This window comes from Felis catus, chromosome C2 (genome assembly GCF_018350175.1).
Source record: "Felis catus isolate Fca126 chromosome C2, F.catus_Fca126_mat1.0, whole genome shotgun sequence".
Classification (NCBI taxonomy): Eukaryota; Metazoa; Chordata; class Mammalia; order Carnivora; family Felidae; genus Felis; species Felis catus.
In genome coordinates, this window is record NC_058376.1 from 25,325,254 (window position 1) to 25,351,227 (window position 25,974).

Here is a 25,974-nt window from a genome sequence, read left to right on the forward strand (position 1 = left end):
AGATCAGACTCAAAACCAGGTCAGTGAGTTTTCTTGCTCTGGAGACCTAGCAAACAACAACAACATAGAAGAGGCACACAGATTATTTGCTCCTCTGACAACCTAGATGTTATGATGGAGGAGGAAGAAAATAAACACAATGAGATGAGAATAGTAAAGACAAACACATGTGAGAATAGGAGGAATAGCCCATTCACTGCATCATGGCAGTTCTGAAATCACCATTGGAAAGATGGTAATTTCCATGGCTAGCCTCCACCCCTCTCCCTGGGAGAATTTCCTTAGTTCATAGTTTGTTGGTGGGTGTGGCTTCACCCTCAGAGAGACTGTTCTCTCTGTATTATACTACTTGGCTACACTTGAAGGGGACATTGGAGAATGTGTCCTGCTTGGTGACTAAGTTTCATAGCCTTCCTTAGACCTGTAGAAAGTCAGCAGTCCAAGGATCATTTCATGGGTTGAATAATCACAATCTTTTAGTCCAGACTAATACAGTAAAACTTTCTGAAAACTTACTTTAAGTTTATTTATTTTGAGAGAGAAAGAGAAAGAGAGAGAGTGCGAGCAGGGGAGGGGCAGAGAGAGAGGGAAAGAGAATCCCAAGCAGGCTCTATACTATCAGAACGGAGTCTGATTGGGGCTCAAACCCACAAAACGTATCATGACCTGAGTCAAAATCAAGAGTCTGACACTTAACCAACTAGCCTCCCAGGTGGCCCTGAAAAACTTAGCTTCTTAATCCATGCTTACTATTAAGGATAGTGAAGGACAAGTATGTTTACTATCATAAAATAAAATATTTGTGTTTCCCAAGCTAAGAGTTCCTCTCCTACGATGCAACTTATTGCATGTGCAAGTGCCATCCGGCCCTCTTGCCATCAGCCTATGAGAATTGGGGCTTAAGACATAGCCACAAAATGCTGACGGTCTTGCCATTACTAATTCTATAACTTTGTCTCTGACACAGAAGTTTCATGTCTTCTATCAATAAACCCCCATGAAATTGTGATAGGCTAACTAATTAGCTTGAAGTGATATATAATCTCAGAGCCTTGACAATTCAATTTTTTTGTTATTTCTGCTTGCAAGCTAGCCATTTTTTTTTAGTGAGCTCATCTCTTTTATGCACTTTCTTGCCACATATAGCCAATGAAAACAAAGCACTTTCCTATGATTCTGTTTTACAATTTCTTGGCCTGAAGTTTGGCCAGTATGTTGCTGCCTTCTAAATCATCATAAATTTGTGTTATTATTGCTGTTGTTACATCAGAAATCCATCCCCAGTACTACCAGTTTCCCTGATCCATTGAGTTTCCATTTGTCTATCCATTTTGCCCCTTCCAGAAAGTCTTAAAATGTAAATGATCTCATTATCTTTATTATTGTGTCTATACCCTATTTTAAATGTCATTTTAGTAAGATTTAAATAAGAGAAAGGTGGTGAAACACCTACATTCTTTTATAAAGCTTTGTCTTGATTCTTTAGTCCTATTAAAACTTCTCTTTTCTTGCTGTTATAAAAATATTCTGATGCAAGATTCTTGCTTTGGCCAGCACTATGAATGGAATGGAGAACGTCTGATGTACACAAAGCTTTACATCTTAAAATAAATTTCCAGCAGAAATTTTAGATTAGACTCTAATTATAGATAAGTCAGAGCTTTTATGAAACTATACCAAATACCTTTTAATAACAAATAAACTCTGGCATTTGCAAGATACAATACTAAACTCTCTTGGCTACTTGAAATGATGTGTTTCAACCGGGGAATCACATTATTCCTCTTTCCATTTAGCTCTACCTAGTTCATTCTTTAAAAGCTTAATTGTCATTTTACAATTTATTTTAAAAAACAAATTTAAACCCTGTACTGACTGATGCAATTAATGGAATGGTTTCAAATATTCCAACCCCTCACGACTGTAAATGCAATTGTGAAACAAAAACAAAACAAAGCACAACTTGTTAATACTGATTGTGAGACCATAAGGAAGAAACCTGGACTTCAGTTGCCCTTTGATTTTGTGCTAGCAGCCTCTAAGCCTCATTTCCTGTCTGTCATGATAAATCTTACCCTTATCCACACCACTAACACAGGTACCTTCTTGCTCCTCTTCTAAATTTTGTATTGCAGGTAACTCTTCCAATTCTTGAGCCTGGGAGACTTTGTTTTTATAAAATACCTGTACATTTGACATCAATCTATCTCAGTTCTAGACGTCTTCCAGGATAGCCCTCTAGGACCCTTGGCTTCACGACTTCCCTGTCTCTGCAAAAAATTCTTTCATCGTACCAAAAGATGTCTGAACTAGGGTCATGAGTTTTGACATCTTGACTTGGGGAAGAGCTCCCCACACTACAGTGAGGTTGCTATAACACTGAATAATGTCAAAATAAGAGTTTTATAGTAAATTATTTTATATTATTAAATATATTTACACATGCGTGTATATGTACACACACATATATATGCATATATATTTTACTATGAAGAATTTTGTTCATTTCATAAAGAATGAAATTGTAATAATCTATATATTTTATGCAGCAAAATTGTTTCACCTCTTCAATTGGATTGTTTTTAAATGGAGAAATAAGTACTAGCTATTTTCATTCAATTAAAGTAGAGAGATATGGACTGGTTAATTACAGCATATTTATTTAAGTACTTAAAAAGGGCAAAATAGTGGCTTATACTTTAAAAATTAAAGTTGAAATACACATAAAACATATTTCATGACATATGTCTAAATAATATGATTTTCTAAAAATGGAGTACTGATTTGCCAAGTTTTAATTATAAGGTTGATAATCAAAAAATATTTTTGTTCTTTGTATATAAATTGCCTCATACTGTTAATTATCATTACCAGTTAATTATTCTATTTGTGTGAGACTTCCAGGTTATGCTTCAAGTTGTTTAACCTTCAAAGAAAAGTTACTTTCTAAAAATCTGTCAAAACTATGGCATGTCCAACACTATATCTATGGAATTTCTTTCTTCCCAATGTCAAAAGTCTCAGACTCTTACAGCTAAAACTTGTAATATTATCTGGTTAACCTCCCCTTTATAATTAATAATATCAATATGTGTATTTAAGAATAGTTTTATTTATTACTCATCCATTCAATAAATGTTATTTTGCATATTATGCACCAGATTTTATGCTTAGGTACTGGAAATATGCAGAAAAATTAAGTGTTTCTCACCTAAGAGAGTGGATGACCTACTAATCAAGGGAAGGTAAATCTTTAAAAAAATAAATGAATGTGAATCAGTATGGCTAAGACTGCAATAAAGATCTGTACAAGCACATAGAAGCAATGATTTTATATAGGGAAACCAGGGAAGTCATTTCTCAAAAAGTGGCACTTGAGCTGAGATTCATCTAATTTTCATTTCCTAATCATTTATTCTTCGTATATTATATAAATAGTTTATTTAAAAAATAAGATCAACGGGGCACCTGGGTAGTTCAGTTGGTTACATGTCTAACTTTGGCTCAGGTCATGATCTCTTGGTTCATGAGTTCAAGCCCCATGTTGGGCCCTGCACTGATGGTGTGAAGCCTGCTACAGATTCTCGGTCTCCCTCTCTCTCTTTCTCTATCAAAAATAATTAAATAAATATTTAAAAGAAAAGAAATAAAAAAATAAAATCAATGACTCTTCGTAAGCATTATACTCCTAAGTGATGAGGTCAATAGTCTTTGGCAGGAACTTCATCTCAGACTTTCATAATGTCTCTGAGTTTTCACCATCTCAATCACTTTCAAAAAAATTTTTTTTGATTTTGTTTCTTTTTTCTTCCCTATCATTCAGTAAATACGCACAAGTCCTCATTATATCGCCTCTGACATTCAAATTTCTAGTACAGTCCTACTTTCGCTCTTCTTCCTCCATATTCCATGCTCTCTCTCAGTACTTGGTGTAGAATGAGAGCCATCAACACAGCTTAGATCCTATGTGCACATCATCATGTGAGAAGGGTGACTTTCTATTTCCATCTTTAAGCCTAGCAACCAAAAGTGGAATTCAGTTCTCCAGACAAGGGATGGTGGATTGACTCATGTACAAACTCACCATCACACTATGTGTGAGTATATTTTGAAGTGTCTGTGAAATGATTTTTTTCCCTTGCCTGCAGTTATTTAAAGGCCTCAAAAGTAAGACCATGTCTTTTCTATGTTCATTTTCCTTGATGCATTTCTATAGTCCCCATACCTAGAGTGTAGCTAATGCCCATAAACACTAGTTCATATGCAGCGATGACCATCATAATGGCATTCCAAAAGTCTTCAGGAAAGTACTTGAACATCCTGAAGTTATTCTCTTCCTAAATTCAGATCCATAAATATAAAGTGATTTTATTTAAATTTAATTTTTTTTCACATTCATTATTTTTTAGAGAGAGAGATTGAACAGGGGAGGGCAGAGAGAGAGGGAGACAGATGATCCAAAGGAGGCTCTGTGCTGACAGCAGAGATCCTGACAAAGGCAAACTCACAAGCCATGAGATCATGATCTGAACTGAAGTGGGACGCTTAGCCGACTGACCCATCCAGTTGCCCCATATAAAGAGATTTTAAATACTTTTGGTTTTATGTATTGAAATTATGGTCTAGTAGATCTTAGTATCATGAAATCTGTATACTTTTATTCTTACAGGTCCAACAGTTACTTAATTTCAACAGATGATTTACATCTATATCTATATATATATATGTATATATATATGTATATACATATATATTAAAGTTTATATATATATATATATAAAGTATATAGATAGATAGATAGATGATTTGGACATTATTAACACAAGCAAATTTCTTTGAAATTATGTCATGTATTTTCACGCACTTAAAAAAAAAGCCATTCATCTCAGGGAATGAAATGGCCCAAAACATTTTCTACATTTTCAAACATATTTAAAACTACACTGCCAAATGATATTTTACTTGATAAGTTCGAACTCCTACAAAATGGATGGAGCATTGTTACCAGTCATTTCCTAAATGCAATGGTAATCTGATGCTAGGAGGAGGAGCATTTTTTTCCAGACTCTATAATGGCTGTGGCTAAAGTACATAACCCCAAAAAATTATGCTTTCTTTTTTAATATATATTTAAAAATTTTAATGATGTGCTTACTAAAATTTTGCAAGTATTTCTTTCTCCAAATATTATTTTGTGTTTATTATTTCTCAGAATTAACAGCATTGATCCTGAAGGGACCATCACAATGTTCTAATGATAAAATTGTGGAATATTAAAATAACAGAAGATAATTCTGTGGCTACAATTATATGGTAAGAAACATGAAAGAAATGTTCATTTTACTCAGCTCCTTGTTACAATTCCCTTATAGATTTTTTTTAATATTTAGTGATTAATTTTTGCTTACTGTCTTTGGAAAGGGAGTCTTAACTTTTCTGATAAGCACTACAAAGTAAAATTAATATAAATGTTCTAGGGGCACCAGGGTGGCTCAGTTGGTCAAGTGTCTGACTCTTGATTTCAGCTCAGGTCATGATCTCACGGTTTGTGAGATTGAGCCCCATGTCAGGCTCTGCACTGACAGCATGCAGCCTGCCGGGATTCTCTCTCCCTCTCTTTCTGCCCCTCCCCCACTCACTCATGCACTATCTCTGTCTTTCTGTCCCTCTCTCTCAAAATAAATTAATAAACACTTAAATATATATACACAATGTATATATATATATATATATATATATATATATATATATATATGTTCTGAAGAAAGTATACTTTGAGATGGGATCCAAAGTCTAGGAAATGTATACACAACAAACTATTTCAGTAAACTATAATTTGAGCTATAATCTGAATTATAATTGTTTCAGTATCTCCCTTTTAAGCTAATAAATTACATGCAGTAACCCAAACTCAATATTTGATTTACATATCTAGGATCCATAAAGCAACAAAACACCTAGTATTTCAATGCCTGTATTTCTAATACAGTATTTCTAGTTCTTAAAATAATTTCACTTCATTTTTACATGAGACAAAAGCTTTTCGGAAGATCCATGATTATGGCGCCCACATGCATTGCTTTTATGCTGCTGTTGGGTGTAGGTCTGACAGACACTCAGCAAACAGATGGCGAACCCTCTGAATGACATTATTCATGTTAAACAAAATGGCTTTATGACGATCATAATGTAGCACCTGCTCTGGAATTGTTCTTCTAAGGGCAGAGGAAATACGGGATTTGGTGAGACTGTCAACTGCAGCATCAGGCTTATGTTTGCTGACGGCCGTAGAAAAGAGGGAGTTGCTCATCAATTAGCAGCAACTCCTCATCTTACGATGCTCACCAAAAAGCAGGGATAAAATTTAATTTGTCAAATTATGCATATATATTTGTTTCTATTAATTGAGCAGAAGGTACATGTTGGTACATGTTGATAAACCTTAGGGAACATTTTTTTTTTCTTCCAAATGCACTAAAAAGCTAAAATGAATCGATTACCACTGAAGCATTAATGAAAAAAAAAAGACACAAAACACAATGTTCAGTTTTACTCATATATGCTTGCTATTAATTTTCTAATTTTATTTCAGATATGACTTACCATAATATTTCACTGCTCGTACCAGTATTATTTTATGAGTTAGAAATTATGTAAATACCTTCAGATTAAATTATTTTCTCCTTGCTTCTTATATAACCACATTTCTTATGAGTCCTTCTTATTTACAAGAACTTTCCCCAATGAAATGTAAACCTATTTAATCAGAATCTGTTGTCAGTAGTCATGAAATATCATTAGCACACCCTCCTCTCCGCAGTTTTACTTCTCCACACTACTTTATGCTTACTCTGTTAGCATATTTTCAGTTTACTTTCTCCAGTTCTTTGTTCATTTGAAGTCTGTTCCCTGGCTACTGTGCCAGTCTTTAATATTTCTCAAATGCATGGCTGCAACATGCATGGTAGCATCATGGCCAATAACACATCTGAAGGAAGACTAGTCCCCACAGATTTTGAACCTACCACTGCCTCCACAGGCTAAGTATATGGACATTGTATTTGATGCACTTTAGTTCAGCAAACTAAAGACAATCAATAATTAGCCTAAGCAGATGGTATTTTTGCTATATACTTTTTTAGTAAAGGAAAGTTTATTTCCTAGTGTCTCTTCCAGCTGTAAAAGTATCCACTGAGTTTAGAAAGGCATTTGATTATATGTATATTTATAGTTTTCTACCCAGACTCCCTAATGACATTTTAAATCACATTTTGATGTGTTATATACATAAGTGAAATGCTACAGTGAGAAACTTTCAGTACGGAAAGTTGCAGAAATTACTCACTTTACTACTGATTGTAGTTATCTTTAAACCTAATGTCTGAAATAAACAAGACAAACCCTTAAATATATATGTTTATCCACCTTGGAAGAAACAAGTACTGTTAACTTTCACATTCTAAAAGTCTTAGGAAGTAGAGGATGAGTTAGTCACAATCCAGCCAAGAAGATGGTTGGCCCACTTGTGATTGAATGACAGATCAGAAAATGTTGAATGCCACATAAGTTCTACTGAAATTCTTTATCTCCTTCCCTTCAAGAAATTGATCTTTCAGTGCCATGTACATTCAGTACATAAAATAATTTTCAACATAGCTTAAGAATGATTTCCTAAAAAAATTAACTTTCATTTTAAATATTATTTAAAAAGTCACAATAGTTGTAGAAGGGCTGTAAATAATATAAGACTCAGTAAACACAAGATTTGCGGTGGTGGAGTAGATAGGATCTGCTCTAAGGCAATAGTAAAGGGTACATAAAAATCTTGTTTTTTTTTTAAAGGTGAAAGATTTATTCGGTCTGAAGAGAAACCAGAGTATATAAAACTTTTTTTTAAATAAAAGATTGATGACCATATGAAAGTAGTCATATTGCAAATGTGTCAAATCAATAGGTTGTACATCTTATATAATGTGTGCCAATCATATTTCAATAAAAAAATAAGAAATAAGAAAGGAAGGAGCACCATGTTGACAGCTTCTATAAGAATCTTAAATCAGATGTAGATAGGTAGATGGTAGACAGATAGTTGGATGGATAGATAGATAAATGATATTTAAATTATGTTTCCAGATAAATGAAATTCACTACCCCTGTCCCCAGCTTTCCATAGGGAAAATAAACACATGTATACATCACTATTCAGGTAACAAAATTTTACTCTTAACAAGATGAGAAAGGCCTCCAAAGGAAATCACTGTAGTTTGTAAGTGATTGCGTCTGACTTAATTCCAGTTTGGTCAATAGATGTGAAGTTATGATCTAAGGAATAATATACTATTTTGAAATTTTCATAACGTATTTCTCTGTGTTGGAGCAATGTTTTGTGAGAAAATTTTTTACTCACCCTGGAGATCTTTTTAGACACATATCTGCATTGTGGCATTTTAACCTCTGTCCTGGTTAGGGATTTTAGATTTCATTAGGAGCTTTCAGTCCTACCTTCTCCTAGATTGATTATCAAAGCACACAGATCTGCCTTTAATTTCCATTGCTAAAGATAACATAACTTTTTCTTAAAAATATCAAGCATTGATTTAAAAAAAAGGGGGGTTTATCTTGAACATATGCTCATGAGATTCTTCAAAATAGCATATTTCAAAGGAGTGAACTGTTTTTCTTTAGATTGCAATTGTTGCTAATATCAGTCTAATACCATGGTAACTAGACGTGTGTATGTGTGTGTATGTATATTGTTCATAGCAATCTTACTGCTTCTAATTTTTTTAGTGTTTGAAAATATTTCAACCCATTTCCATACTCAGTGGGATTGTGCTACTCAGTAATATCTATGTTGCAAGTGTTTATTGTTGTTTTTGGAAAAGCAGAAATTTTCTTAAATTAATTTCAACCTTCACCTCCTCTCAGAGAGACCAAGCCTTCTTGTAAATATAACATTGAACTCGTTAAATACATTGGAATTTGCAATCTTCAGTCTTCAACTTCAGTGCTTAGAATATTCTCACTTGGGTTGGTTTATTCTTCCTTCTTTAATTATTTTTTACTATTAGTTTAGTTTAGATGTCAAATAACATCAGATCTAAGAACACCAAAAACAACATTTTCAGATAGATGCTTGTCCATTTATCTTTATTTACAGTTATTGAGATTACATTTTTATCTTTGAAAAAAAAATTGTGCAAGAAAAAGTTTTAGAGGCAGTATAAGATACTGTCCCAAAGTCCAGTATGTGACATCTGCTCTATTTCTTTCCTGTATTAATTTGGCTATTGTATTTACATCTTTCAAGTAAATCTGGGATGATTGATTATTTAAATCTTATGCTATCAATAATGACTTTATTACCTTAAAATTTATACCATTTATTTTAGCATAAGCATATCTTACTAATAAGGGATAAAGTTTACTAAAATATATTTTATAGTATTGTTCTCTTAATCTTTTTATTTATAATTCTTTACCTATTATTTTATTGATTCTTCATTTTCAGAAAAAGATTCAGAAATTTCATATATTAATAATTACATTAACCAGCTATCACATTTACCTAGTTAGCAAACATATTAGCTTATTTGTTTAAAATTCTGAATATTTAATGTTCTTCAATGATTTAAAATTTGGGGCAACTGGGTGGCTCAGTCAGTTAAGCATCCAACTTCAGCTCAGGTCATGATCTCATGGTTTGTGGGTTCAAGACCAACATCAGGCTCTGTGCAGACATTTCAGAGCCTGGAGCCTACTTCAGATTCTGTCTCTCTCTCTCTCTCTCTCTCTCTCTCTCTCTCTCTCTCTGCTCCTCCCCCACTCACATTCTGTCTCTCTCTCTTGCTCTCAAAAATAAACATTAAAAACTGTTTTAATGATTTAAAATTAAATTTTAATATTTCTCTTCCTATTAGAATAAGACCTTTAGCATGCCAGAAAATTTGGTGTTAGCCTTTATTCCTTAGTCTCCAACATATTCTATGTATATATTGTCCTGCTAAAACTCATCTCTTCTCTGTTCAACTTTCTATATTTCTGCTGCTAAAATCTTATCTTCAGATTTCTGCTGATTATCACCATCTTTCTCTTGAATGACAAAAATGGTCCTTAAATTGGTATCCTCACTTCCTTTCTTGCTGCTCCCTTCTAATTAATTTTCTGCAAATATTCAGAATGATTAAACAAAATAAAACAAGCAGGAAAGGCATGAACTGGATCAGTTTAATGGCTTATTGAAGGAGTGTTTTCATGACTTCCTTTTGCCTTTAGATCCCTGTGTGTGTCTATCCCTGAACCTCTCAGCCCTTGTCTGGGGCTCCCCTGCACCTACCCATAGTCACCACACTGTAGCTATGCTTCAAATGACAGTCATTGCATGTGCTTTTCCCTGTATTGTAATACCTGGCTTGATTTACTATTTTTTCACTTCTCAACTTAAGTAGGATTTCAGTCTCAACATTTTGACAGGTGGTATAACATTGTGGTTATAATTTGGGCACCAGAGCCAAACAACCTGTAGTGGTCCAAATAATAAAAAATAGTAATACCAAACTCAACCTTTCATTATCAGCATGACCTTGGGGTTTACCTCATCTCTATATTGTATTTTCTTCACCTATAAAGTGGGACTAACAATATTACCTACCTTAAAAACAGGTCATAAGGAATAAACAAATTCATATATATAAAGCACTTTCAATAATAGATACAACATTTTAAGCACTTAAGAAAGATAAATTATTAGAATTTTACCTCAATAAAATATCCTTGATTATTCCATTATGATTATTATAATAATAGCAATATATGAGTATAGCTAACACTTCAGTAACTTGCTAAGTTTCAGGTACTGTCCTATATAATTAGGTTCTGCTAGTCTCTAACACCAAACCCTGATTGTTTCTTTTAGTTACATTAAAATCTTAATTACATATGTATTTATCCATTTATGTGTATGTAATTCATACAGTCCAATAAACAATAAGTTCCAGGTAAATGCTATGTTTTTTATTATGTTTATCACTGTATTACTAATACCCAGAACTGTCTAAAAAGAAGACTAGTAAATATTGGATGAATACCACTGATAGAAATGAATTTCTTTAAGCAACTGAAGGGGGCAAGATTCTGAGACTAGAGCGAGAAACCTCCAATAAGACAGGAAGCCAATACATGAACCAAAAAGAAATAGCTAAAGAAGAAAATTTGGCAGGCAGCTCTCAGTAGTACTTGAACTTTCAGACAAGATAGTTAGCAACAAGCAGATTCAATAAAGACTCCAATGGAATATTAGTGGGTGAGGAAAATGGGAGGCATCTGTCAGAAGAGAGTAGGCAAAAAATTCAGACAACCTCCAGGTAAAGGCCATCTGAATATCATGAGTGTTAATAGCTGACCATTTCAGGTGTTCAATCCTGGGTCGGATACAGTATTCCCTCCCAACAGGGAATGGGGCTTTGGAAAACCTGGTAAGAGTAAGTCTCTACACTGGTAGAAACTTTGTCATAAAAGGTGAAATAAAAGCTCATGGCTCCCCCAAAATTATAATGATGATAATGCTGGCCAACACAATTAAAGGGACTGTTTCCTTAAATAGTCACTGAAAAAAAATATTTTAACCTTTAATTTTCTTATGTCTTCATTGACGGATATTTATTTTGGGAAACATTTTTTTATCTTTTTTTGTGTAAACCATACTAGGCACAATGAAAAGCAAATTAGACAAACTTTCTTTCTGAAATGAATGAAGTTACATTTAATGTGTATTTTGCTTGATGATTTCATTATGCCTCACTGTGTCTTTGATTTTCTCACTTCACTTAAATCTTTGTAGCAATTTTTCTTTGCTCTGCCTCCTCTGCCAAACAGCTGATCCTATTTGAATTAAAAATGCAGCTGTCTTCATCAATCTTTCATGGTATATATGGATTTAAAAAATAAATTTCTAAGTACAAAAACTCATGACATTATTCAGCTCATGCGCTAAATCAAGATCTGTTTGTCATGATGTAGCTGTTTCCATTCCTATGCAAATTCTGCTTTGTTCTTAGTATTGACATTTTCCTCCATTTCACAGTTGGCAGAATTAAAGCCTGGACTAAAACATTACAAGTAAACTCCCATTATATTAATTCAAAAGCTCAAATTATCCTAATTATAACTATTAATATAATTAATCTACAAACAAATGCTAATGCCATTGCTAGTTTATGTGACATGTCAGTCATTTCAATTTATATATATATATATATATATATATATATATATATATATATATATATATATCTTGCTCAGGATTCTCTATCTTCACATCTCTAAAATGGGAAAAGTTATACAGAAACATCCAAAACCCTCTGTGAATTAACCACATTGCTAAAGGCATTAAAGATAAATTTAAATTAAGCTAATACTTGACATTCATTTTCCTCACGTATTTAAATATTATTTTGAAAGCTAGAATACCTATTTTTGTGCTTTTGGTTAAAATTAAATGCTTATTATTTTTTAGATTGTAGCCACATGTGTAGTTATAGAGAAATGAATTTATTTTCTCTAGGCAGATCATCATATTTGATATGACTGAGAAGTTGCTATCAAAATAATGCACATCTAAATGAAAAAATAATTATAATTACACATTTTCAACTTGCCAACAGTACTGGGTTTGTGGAGAAATACATGGTTTGGACATGTTCTTATTTTCAAACTTTGAAACAAATCAGAATATGCCATTTTACTAAGATCACAGGTCTTTCAACTCTGAACGCATTCAATCATATCATTAATGCATATTAAATTAGTATTAACCTTGTCTCCACTACACACAATTTTATAAAGAATGATATTCCTATCTGTCAACTAATTGCACCAATAAACTTCACTGGAGTGACATAATTAATAGACCGTCATATTTAAGAAGGTGACACTTCTCACTTTTTTTAGAACTCTCAACTTGGAATTTGAATGGAAGAATAAGTTACTGATACCAGGATTTTAATCTAGAGTAGTATCTACTTGGCAGTTAACTGAAACAGCTTTCCTTCCCTAATGGCAATAATATAGAAATACTAATTACCTCTTTTTATAAGTGCAATTGGAAACAAAAACTCTAGATAGTGTGAGCGGTAAACCACTGTTGTCGTCTATTTCACTCTCTATACCTTAAAATGATAGCTACCAAGTCAACAAACAAATGAGTCAGTCATGCTAAAAATATTATTCCAAGTTTTAAAATCATTGATTAGCATTCTCTGTTAACTCTGAGTAGTTAAATGAACACCTAGAAAATGACCGGATTTTCAATTCATATATATTTTTAGATAATTAGACTTTTAAAACTAAATATTTAAAAAATCATGAATCTATTGGAAAACCTTTTAGGAGTCATTTAAAAAGTATTTCTGTATTTCACTGCCTTTTCTAAGAACATTTGCTTTAGCTGAATAACTAAAGTTGTCTTTCCAAAATCTGACCATTTAGAATGTTTCATTAGTAATTACCCTCTTCAAAAAGGAAGCCAAACATAATGATAAAAAAATGCATTTATAGGGGGCATCTGGGTGGCTCAGTCGGTTAAGCATCTGACTCTTGATTTCAGTTCAAGTCATGATCTCACAGTTGTGGGATCAAGCCACACATTGGGCTCCATGCTGAGCATAGAGCCTGTTTGGTATTCTCGCTCTTCCTCTCTCTCCCTCTGCCCCTCTGCTTACTTGTGCACAAGCTTTCTCTCTCTCTCTCTCAGATAAAAAAAAAAAAGAAAAAGATGTGTTAATGACCTGAAACTTCCTATTTTCAAACAAAATAGTTTTAAATATATCCATGAACACAGCATAAATCCTGAGAAATTAATTTTCACACAAAACAACTAGAACAACCTTAGGTGTGGGCAAAAGCATATGTAATTGTATTCTTTGTCTGGGATAACATCAATACAAAGGTCAATCTATCCATGTATAGTGTATTTTTTAAAAATAAGGCAATTGGTGTGATGTGTTTCTCAAAAATTTTTAAATATTTTTATTTTTTTTCATTTTTTTAATTATTCTCCACACTGAACATGGGACTCGAACTCACAACCCTGAAATCAAGAGTCCCATGCTCTACCAACTGAGGCAGCCAGGTGCTCCTGCTTCTTAATTTTTAAGAAGAATATTTCTTTAGAGTCTGAAACTACATTTTTCTAAAATCTATTCATAATTTTTAAAATCACCATAAATTAACCTTTTTAAAAATAAACAAAAGGGTGCCTGGGTGGCTCAGTGGGTTAAGCTTCCAACTTGGGCTCAGGTCATGACATTGCCCTTTGTGAGTTTGAGCCCTGTGTCGGGCTCTGGGCTGACAGCTCAGAGACTGGATCCTGTTTCAGATTCTGTGTCTCCCTCTTTCTACCCCTCCCCTGATCATGCTCTCTTTCTCTCTCTCTCCCTCAAAAATAAATAAACATTTTTTAAATAAATAAATAAACTAAAAATTTCCCAGACAATCTCTTCTCCACATGCTTTCAAATATAAAAAGAAATTCACTTATCATCCAGTGGAAATTGTCTGACCTATATTTCACTCACATAAAATTAGATGCACTTATTGGAATTCATGCTATCAGTTCACTATGCATGTTAAAGCAATTGCTATCTTAAATATATTCATTTATCCACCAGATAAACCTCAAACACATCAGTCAATAAACCCAGCCCACTCATACAGTTTTATTTTTAAAAATTCTATTCTTAAATGTGAACAGAGCCAAGGATCAGTAAGCAGTTGAGAAAAGCATACAACATGAAGAGAAGTTTCAATCAAATAACAGCAAAATAAAGTCAGAGAGAAAACATGAAATTCTTAGGAGAGCAGAAGAAAACTCCCAACACCTAATAATTGAGATCCTTAAAAGAGAGGAAGTGTTATTCTATCCAAAGGAAACCAACAAAATGCTATAAAAAAGGAACATTCAAAGAACAAAGAAAAGACCACTGAAAATTAAAAATATGATGGTGGAAACTTTTTAGTTCAAGAAATAACCGGAAAATAAATTTAAGGGACATTGTTATTGCAATAAGGTTTTTAAAATTCTATTTTGTACCAGGACTGATAACAAAGGAATGAAAGCCCCATGCTTGCATGAAATTAGAAAGGCAGCAACAACAATAACAAAATGAGCTGTAATGGAGGAGACAAAACAAAGATTTAGGATTGGAGGGTCATATTTCCATTTGGGGGATGTCTCAAAAAAGTAGAAAAACACCTCCTATAAAAAGGAGATGGAGAATTGAAGAGAAAACATTAAAATGATTAGAAAAGCAATCCAGGAGCACCCCTATATGACATAAACTTTTCAAAGAAAAGAGAAAAGAAAACTGAATACATTAAGGAGAAGAATATAACAAAGTAATAATAAAATAAGATTTTCCAGACTAGGAGACACTGATTTCAAACTGAAAAAGTTTATCAAACTGCAACAGATTTAATGGAAAAACAAACAAACAAAACATGAAGCCTCTGTTAAGAAAAAAGCAAGTTACTCACAAAGAATAATGGAACCCAAATGATTATTTTTAACAACAAGAGAATGTATTAAAAGACAGTGGAATGAACCCTCACATGATTTTCAATTAGAGCTGTTTATAGATCCAAAAAGTCAACCAGGGAAAAAAGTAAAATGTAGACATTTTGAGCCATGTAAGTCCTGAAAGTATTAACCTTCCAAGTGTCTTTCTCATGAAGCTTCTGGAGGCTGTGCTGCACCAAATAAAGGAGAAAACCAAGACAAAGACATGATAGCCAAAAAAAAAAAGGAATTTCCAAGTGAATGATGAAGACAAGTTTAAGGATAACAATAGCATGGCCAGCCTAGAGTTCCCAGCCACATCAGTCTGGGACATGGTGATGAGAAACTCCAAAAAGACGCTATTGAAAGATAAACTGAGGCATATTACAAATTTTAAGAGGTTTTTGAGCAAAAGTCAATTTGCATCATATAACGCCAAACTGGAAATGGTCAGGGGGGCTCCACTGACAGAAGGTAGGAGAAAGACTTTCATAAAAAATGCTTGGAGGCAAAGAAAGAAAATTATTTGGTTGGCCAGAGCTTACAGCCTAGTTAACTGTTTGAGACTGGTTGCTCTTAGCATTTTGATTTTGTAATTCTGAGGCATTTCCAGGCCTAGATTTTTGGTTTGCTTAAGTGTGCTGTCATGGCATGAGAGCCACATCAGGCTAATGGCCTCCTTGTTTAATTAGCTTTAACAAAGGCCATCAAGGAATGAAAACAGAATGGAACTGCTAAGAGTACCTTATGGACTTATAGGCCTGAAGAACTTATGCGCCATACTGAAAAATAGTTAATAGCTTTAGAGTCCCTTCAGAAAGTTTGAAGAAGTTCTTAACCAATATTTAACCAAACAAACAATTATTAACTTTGAGAAGATAAAAGCAACTTACAAGAATGGAAGCATTTGAGTGATGTAGCAATAAAAATATTTAGATACTTATGATAATGTAAACAATAAGCACCAGGCAAACATTGAGAATATGGGGAAGAGCAAGTTATTTATACTTGTTAAGGAAAGATGTGAAAAAAGCTAAACTTTAAATTACCTTCAATCTGGGTCACCTGCGTGGTTCAGTCAGTTAATTTTGTCTCAGGTTATGATATCAGGGTTGTGGGATAGAGCCCCACATTGGGCTCCACACTGCCTGTGAAGCCTGATTAAGATTCTCTCTCCCTTTCCCTCTGCCCCTTCCTGCTTACACACACACACACACATAAATTCTCTGCCTCTCTCTCAGATAAATAAATAAATAACCTTCAATCCATTTTTGTATCTCATTCTCCGTTGTCTTTTTATAGCTATAACATAATCGGTCATGAAATTAATATTTATAACATTATGTCTATGTGAATATTGTTTATAAGCAAGTAGTACACTATGCCATAATTATGTTTCTTCTTTTTTCTCTCTTGTAACTTTACTTTCCCTCCATGCTTGTTCTGGGTTTTTCATCTCAAGAGCTTTTCTCAAGTTTCAATGACCAAAATAATATACACCGTCTTCCTTTGCAGGGAAGGTAGCAAAAACGTCAATAGTTCATTTAGCAGGTATGTCTTCCCATACAGTAGCAAAAGTAGCCATCAGAATCGCCATATTGTATTCCACTAGCTTGATGACTCTGGTAGAAAAGTGTCCCTCTCTTCTGATTTCACCAGCTAAAATTATGAGACTAAGTTTGTTTGGCTTGGCTTAAATTATATGCCTTTCTGTGATCACCTCTGTGCTCAGCACAACCTAAAACATGTGGACTGACTATAAAGGACTTGGGGGAGGGAGGGAGTAGTCATCAAAAGGAGTAGTTAAATTCTGTATCTAAAAAAAGGATTCTGGGTGGGAGAAAGTACAGATATAGCCTACTTGTACAAACAAAATCTGGCATGCTCCTGTCAAAGAGACAAAGGACAGTTGTATCTTTTTTAATAAATTTAAAAACATTTTATTTTTGAGAGAGAGAGAGAGAGACAGAGCACGAGCAGGGGAGGGGCAGAGGGAGAGGGAGACACAGAATCTGAAGCAGGCTCCAGGCTCTGAGCTGTCACCACAGAACCTGAGGCAGGGCTTGAACCTGCTAACCATGAGGTCATGATCTGAGCCAAAGCCAGAGGCTCAACCGACTGAGCCACCCAGGCACCCCAGGACAGTTGTATCATATTGCTACTTGTTGTGGTAATATCTGGGCCTCTGCTCCAGGCTTTTTGGTTAATATTCAAACCTCATCTAATTTGGCTTTAATGCTTCATACTAGGCACTATCTGATGAATTTAAACATGTCCAAAGTACCTGAAGAGGAAAGGGTAAAGTACCATAAATGGCTTGCCAGTCCAAGCTTAAGATTATCCTACACACTAGCATGGTAGGAGAACTTATTGGACCAATGAAAATAACGTGCATCAGTTGGTTACTTTTTTCTTTGTAAGTGGAGTTAATGTCAGGCAGTAATGTCAGTAATGCAAATGGAGTAATGGGGTATACTTTCTTAAGAATAGAAATCATTAAGGAGAGAGAGAAACAGAGAGAATGTTTCCAAGATACTGTCCTTGAGAAAATGACAAAGAATGGAATCAGACCCATATGGAGGTAAGTGTTGATCTTATATAGGAACCAAGATATTTTATCTAGAGAAACAGAGTGGGAACGGTTATTTGCACAAATTCAATTCATTGCGTAGATGTGATGGTGAAAACTTTTGGAAGCAATCTTTATGTATTTTTTCTTTTCTCAATAAAAAGGAAGCAAAAACATCAGATGTGAAAATTTGGGGTAGGGTTCAAAGTTTGAAAATGTATAAGTCAGTGAAGTAGCTGTCTAGGACACCAGGAGAATGACTAGGCCAGGGAAATGCAGTACCACAGACAGGAGCCTTTATGGCCACTTGATGTAAATAGTCATGAAGATAAAGTGAGACTAGGCAGTCTTGTTCATCTATATAGAAATAAGTGAAGTATTGGATTTTTGTCCAACATCAAATAAAAGAAGGACTAGAAAGAGAGTTAAATGATTCAGCTATCGTGTTTAAAGATCAACCATGTGGTTCAACCTGTATGAAAGAAAGTCTCAATGAAAATGTAACAGGATCATTGAATCATAGGTACTGGTGACATCCAAAAGCCGGAAAGCCCAGGTGTGACAGAAAATGGAAACACAAGAGGTGGTGTTCAGAGAATGAATGCATAAAGTGATTATGGTGTTGGAAAGAACTGTAGTTATTGCTGACAGCAACACCTAGGCCAGTGGAGGAACTGGGGATAAACTGATGTATTTAGGGATCAAGATCACTAGAAGGAAACAAGTCAAGATACTGAAAGTTCAAGTGATTTGAAGGATCGCTTGCATGACACTTAAGAGAGGAATTTTAACAGTAGCAGTATTGAGGAGATGGCAGTGGCTTAGGTACAAAAGTCTTTTAAAAAGCCATAGGTGTGTTTTGGGTGGGAGAAGGGAGTGACTAGGAAGGGAGGAGATAACTGCAATAAGGTTGAAATATTGGCTCCTGTAGTCAGATGACCTGAAAGTCAAAGCAGGAGAAAGGGAGATATGCCTGGATGTGTAATAAGGAGCAAGAAGAACATTCTCTTCTTCAAGACCTGTGGTATTAAGAACATGGGAGAAAAACATCACCATTTGAGAGAGATCGAAGGGGAGTAATGTCCTCAGCAGAGCCAAGATTCTCTTTTAGCAAAAAGTTAAGTAAATACATAATATAATATACATGTAATTATCATTTATATTTTCAAAACACTAAGCTTTTGGAATGATTTCGTCATTTCAGATGGTTTTAGTGAATTTTACAAAAAAAAAAAAACAACTATTTTTTTTTACAGAGTAGATGCCAAGTTTATCAGAACCTAGGAGAAATATAGGCATTAGTATCTAAACTTATAAAAACATCTTTTTGTAATTATGTGTTTTGACACTTTTGAAAAAATAAATTGCTCATGAGTCATTAATCAACTGTTCTTTTGTAATTAAGGAATTGAAAAAGTAATTGAACAGACAGCAGGAAATAGAAATGAAACCGCATATAGACCCATCCTCAGTTGTTTGTGGGTGGTAAGTGTGGGAATAAATTAAAATGTTTATGAAATTGTAGATCTGAATGTGAACTTATGATCATCATGCTTTCATATTAGGGGACTCAAAACTTACTTTAATTGCATATTTTCTTCCTTATGATTTCCCCACTGAATACAGTTTCTTGAAAATCCAGAATAAGTATTACTTTCTTTTTTGTCTAGTTTAAATATATACACCAACTTTCCTGAAATAAACATCTCTATGTTCTTTGTCACATTGATTAATGGTATTGAATGTGAAAATAATGTATTTAATAAATATCAATGTTTAGTGAAATAGCAGTTTTTATAAAATAATGTTAGTAAAATTACTTTGGTTACCTGATACTTATCTAACAAAACAAAAAATAATAGCTATGTAGCAATACATTTAACAATTAAGTTTAATTGTTAATTTTCCTATACAGATTATTGAAATACACTATTATTTGCTTCTTCTAAACAAGATTATTTTTAGTTTAAATGAGAAAATGCTGCAAGACATTGACACATAACTCTCTTTCCTTTAGACTAAGCACTTAGTGACCCATATAACCATCTCAAAATATCTTAAACAACTTGCTATAAAAAATAGATAAATAATGGTCTTGTGCATTAGCCTTGCAGAGAGGTTATGTTAGAGATAAACCAAATTAGAATTGGAAAAATACAGAATATAATAGCTTCTGTAAGATTGTAAATGGAGGGCAGTACCTACCTGTCTAGGAAGCTGAACCAATCAATCTGAGAGTCTTTGAAATTATGAATGTTGTTCCCTTCAATGTGAACCTCAGCACTTTTTTTAGGTTTTAGCACTGACATTTCTGACTCAGAGTTATTTAGCTATAATTCTTGCTTTCAGTAATAAATATACCCATGAATAAAATGACTCCTGAGCATTCAAATTAACTCACAGTTACTCTAAGTCATTGTGTAAAAGAGCCTCTGTTGAATACTTTTTGTAGATTTTAAGATTTTTTCCAGAACAATCCAACATGAGATCAATTTAACAATTACATACTAAAAGTATCCGTTTCATTCAAGTGACTGGATAGCAAAAAGTCTAGGAACATATACTCCTAGCATAAAGGAGTTGAAAATCCCTTCGAGAAGATAAAAAATGCTTACATGTGATTTCTGTACCAGAATCTTGATATTATTTAACTATGTCATAAACTGCCTTTTACACACATTTATACATGTTTCACTCATCTCTCATGCTAGAATTTTGAGAGTGAAGAGAGTTACTGTTTCTTCTTCATTTCTTCAACCACATAGAGCTATGTCTTGCACATAAAACAGTGAATATAATTAGATATATGTTTCACAAATGAATGATAACATGGTTTAGATTTCCCCAGGAACGCAATAGAGATAAAAACACACAGAGGATTTATTGGGGAAATTTTAAAAATTAACATCTATGGAAGAAAAGAGGAGGAAGCAGGATCAAGCAGAGAAAAGAGTTTTCTGTGACGTTTTCTCGAAGAAGTATTTAGCAGCAGATCTACAAGGAATTCCTAAATTCATATGACACTTCGAAGTCGTCCTGTTTTGGGGAAATGGGACTCGGTGTTCATTTCAACATTAGAACCAGTCATTGATGCAGGCAGTGGGGTGTGCTCTCAGGTGAGGTTTGGCTTTTCTGATGAAACGGTTCTCGAAGCTGGACGACATCTGAAGGCTGTCTGCAGTTTCCTTCCAGCAGCTGAAAGAACGCTTTTTATCCCTGCAGGGGGCTCTAAGTGGTGCATCACAGCACCGAACATAAGTGAATAAAATATGTAATTAGTTCATCAGGTCTTTTGCATGTTAATAGACATAGAAAGTGTTGTGGAGAGTCAAAAGAAAGGTAATATATGGATGGAAATACTAAGAAAGGCTTCATGGAGGCTTTGTTTTACTTGAGCTATCTATATGATGCTTGAAATGCCTGTTCAATAACAGGCACGAATACAATATGTGCCTATCAGAAAGAGAATGCTCTGATTAAGTAAATGCATGAACAAAGGCACAAAAGTAGAAATGAACAAGAAAATCAAGAAGAGAAAAAATAATTTATGTATTAAAGGATATTTTAGGGGGGAAATTAGTAAATGTAAATAGGAGTTATATCAGAGAAATTGCTGAAGTTCAGATCTATTCATCTCCCTTTTATTATTATTTTAATGGAATGGCAGTTTTACTGTACTTTTTTCTTTATGGTATTTTGAGGTCAATAGACCATAAGTGATAATTAAATAAAGTCCTGTAATGAGAATGGTGGTAATCAGAATAAAAAGTAATGGAAGGAAGCCAAAAGACATTGCAGAGTTAAGCATACTTTGGTAGTTGTACTATACATATGAAAAGCAAAAGAATATTTGAGCAAGTTTTCTAGTCTAGGTGTTAGACTACATTGGTGCCATTAGAACAGTAACATCAGAACCCAGGTCCCAGGTCCAATTTCTACAGGTCACACTTTCACCTGAGGCTGCAACTGCTTCCAGCTCTAACTGGAGTTCTGGGAAGTGTTGGCTCCACTGGGACCAGAACTGAACCTGGACTTCATTACTAACGCAGTAAGTGCAGGCTGAGTCCAATTCTGCTAAGAGTTTGACTCCTAGGCCTAACGATTCAAAAAATTGCTAAATCTCAACATGCCTCCTCTACTTGTTCTGTTGGGTTCCTGTCCACGATTTTTTTTCCTCAATCCTCATTTCCATTCTGAACTTCTTTACCCCTTAGACTTTGCACAGCTTCCTGATTCCTTAAACCATTACTCTGGGTTTTCTGGTATACTCATGTAACTTGGCAATATCTTCTCAGCTGAAATGTGAACTGAAGTGTCAATGTCCAAAAAAAGCTTCTTGGAAAATATAAACGGGTAGGTTGGGAGATTCAGATGACCCACCTATCTGGCAGTGGAGGTGGCCCCATTTAAAGAGATTCTCATTTTTTTTGAGGTGGATTCATAATGTTTCCAAAGGTACCATTCTTTCTCTTTTCTGTGCCTTCTCATGAGCTAGTTCCTCTGCCAAAGCTTTTCTTCTTTTCACATGCTGGCTTATCCTCATTGTTTTTTTGACTGAGTTGTTTTTTTTTTAATTTTTTTTTCAACGTTTATTTATTTTTGGGACAGAGGGAGACAGAGCATGAACGGGGGAGGGGCAGAGAGAGAGGGAGACACAGAATGGAAACAGGCTCCAGGCTCTGAGCCATCAGCCCAGAGCCTGACGCGGGGCTCGAACTCACAGACCGCGAGATCATGACCTGGCTGAAGTCGGACGCTTAACGACTGCGCCACCCAGGTGCCCCTAACTGAGTTTTTTATTCCATTCAAACTTAAACTTTGATGGAACTTTCTCTTGAGAATTTCACCTTATGTCTTAGGGTTAGGTTTCCCTTCTACAAAGCTGAGAACACTACACAGAAATGAATTAAATGTATTCCCCCTTTTTTGAGTGAGTTTTTACTTACTGTCTTAAAAGAACTATGAAGGAAGGAAGAAACTTCATATAAACACATTTCTGCAGCAATATCAACAATAGCATCTTGATTCCCCTGAGGTTGGTATACACATCTATGAATTAAAAATTTGTTCGGAATTGGATTCATACTTTAATTATGGTCTGAGCTCACCCACTTTCTCACCCAGCCCCAGACACCTCTGCCAGAGGGAACTTGAAGCTTCCATGGCCACAGGCTACATCATGGAAAGACCCCACAGGACTGTCATACTACTTAAACTCTAGGACTTAATTGTGAATTTGACTTTGATGTTTGTACCAGTGATCTTCCGTGAAAATAACTGATGGGTTTATCACAGTATAGATGGCCAAGGACATTTGCATGTAATAAGATGCTTGCAGAGTATAGATTTGAGCGATTCGGTGGCAAACATAGTGGCAAAAAAAGGAAAAAAAAATCTCCCCAAAAGAGAATTTAGGAATCTTTTCAGTCAGAAATAAGGCCCTAAGTGTCCTTCCAAGATGAAATGAAGTGAAGAGGGATGTCTTAAGCTGAGAGCCTGGGAGGCACCTGTTTACCCACCGGATGTAGCCTCCTGGCATGGCTGTCCTGATCATTCTAGATCTTTGCTCACTTTAGACCAAGTCTGCAGTGTTCTCTTTGGGGTCCAATCCTCCCACATAAAAAGCCTGATTCAATGGGAGTAGGATAGGTAAATACTATCAGCCGGGACCCCATCAGAGGAAGGAGATACATCAGCGGGGAGAGGAGGGTGGGCATAGGATGTAGGGGTCATCCAACAAAGCCTGAAGACTCAGGTGAGGGCAGCATCAAAGTCCCTGATGCAGTGAGGATGACTCCAGCCCTACTGGGCAGAGATTTTCCCTAAAGTGTATGGCTTGCTGAATCAGTCTCTCCTTGGGTCTTCCCAGTCATCATGATCATTTAAGGAGCAAATCTTGCCACCTGGATGACTATTATTCGTTTGACCACCCATAGGAAAAGCTTTTAAAGGGCCTTGCCATTTACTCCAGAACAAGGACCATCAAAAGGTCATTGCAAAGAGCTAAAAGAATCAGAGTTCCGTCAACCCCCATGTGATGTGCAGACACTTTTGCCTGTGTTGGGACCAGCTGCTTCTTCTGCTCCAGGCTGTGCAGGTGGGACAAGAGCCAGGAAATGGCTCAGTTCCCCCTACCAGAGGTCTGTCCAGGCAGAAGAGAGAGCCCAGGGCCTCTGGCCTTGGCAGGACCATCAGTGAGTTTGATCTGGTTTTTGGCTCCTAGGTTGTACCCTACTCTCCTGAACTAGATTCACTAATAAGCTTCATTGATTTTCTTTAACAGTCCTGAGGCCAATTAAATATTCCTTTTGCTCTTTCCTAAATTTTCCTAGGACCCACCCAGAACCCAAAGCTAAATCCATTAACCATAGTCATACTAGTCCCTATAAAGTACAGTCCACAGCCTCATTTTAAACTGCAACCTGGGACTCCTTTTCTGTTTTTGTATTGGTCCAGGCCATTTCTGACATGAGACAGAATATTACAGCTTCCCAAATCAAATATTCTGGGTTTGATTCCTAGATGTGAAACCTCCTGGCTATGACATTTGGTGAATATTTCTAGACTCTCTAATGTCCCTGTTTTATCACCCAGTACAATGGGGAAAACAGGAGGAATTGCACAACTGGGTTGTTGTGAGCTTGAAATGAGATTGTAAACAGCAAGTGTTTAGCACAAGACCTAACAAATTGTGAGTCCTCAAGATATATTGGTCAATACCCTGCTTCCTGTCAGAAAGTGGCCCAGGAGGGGGTTTTGTCAAGGCCACCAATAAGAGGGACTGCCTATAACATGGTAAATGAGGCCAGGAAATACTACATATATTGTGAGCCCAGTGCAAAATGCAAATGCAGGGCCCCTGTATTTGCAAGATATCTGCATAGCAGCTCTGTGAGACAACAGGGGTGGATGAAATTATAGAAGTGGAAAATAGAGTTTAAGACCAGCTGTATACTCAGAGCCATATCATGGGCTTGACTGCAATAAGTGTCCTTAACTTTGATTTTCTTGCAGTACATTCTTACCTCTTCATATGTAGTTCTTTTCCTTCTATACATATTTTAAAGGTTACTAATATGTCTATAGATTTATGACTGCTTATGATCTCCTAGATTTCTTCAACAAGGTAGGATAATAAATAAAACAAAAGTTTAGGAAAAAAAAAGAATAGTCATTGAATGACAAAAACAGAGGACTAGGTTTGGATGAAGACAGGAAGAAACAAGTTTCAAAAAGAAGATACTGTGGTCCTGTATAAGAATGAGCTGAGAGGAAAGCACAGGGTTTTATCTTAGGATTCATTTGTGACTAGGAAGAGCAGCTTACCGTACTGAGCAGGGACGAATCACAGCAATGAGGCAGATTAAAGTTACTCTGGGACAAAAATATTGGAAGTGTGCCTTTGTGCTGACCACTCTGTGTCACTGAGTTAAAGTTTTCTAAATTTGTCCAGGCTAGAAGTGTATTTTATCCTGAGCTGTGGGCAGAGCTGAGCCTGTGGGCAAGGGTCAAGTTATAAAAGCAGACATACCAGAAGCTAAAGCAAAGGATTTCATTTGTGGCCTTGATCTCCCTGGGGAACCATTTTGCTTTCTATCTGTAACATACTATTACCTTCACTCCTGAGAGCTATCTTGATACACAATGTAAATGTAACAAATCCATTGAAAATATGACTCAAAGAACTCATCCTCTTGATGTAGACTTGGCTATGTGACCTCAAAGTCCCATCAGTGCCCTTAAAGGGAGTGATTTTCTGGCAAGTTGCCATTTCTAGTTCATTTAAAATGTTCATTTTCTTTATCGAGATTCTTGTTCTTGTCTCATCACGACTTTAAAGACTTGACCTCTGT

The 25,974-nt window shown here is 35.2% G+C and overlaps 1 long non-coding RNA gene across 1 annotated transcript; it reads right to left on the reverse strand.

The window, feature by feature from the left end:
• Window positions 1-20,983: 20,983 nt before the first annotated feature.
• LOC111562352 lies at window positions 20,984-25,494 on the reverse strand. Its single transcript, XR_002745558.1, has 2 exons — window positions 25,448-25,494; window positions 20,984-21,349 (listed from the first exon to the last, which is right to left on the reverse strand). It is a non-coding gene; the product is annotated as an uncharacterized LOC111562352 (long non-coding RNA).
• Window positions 25,495-25,974: the final 480 nt, after the last annotated feature.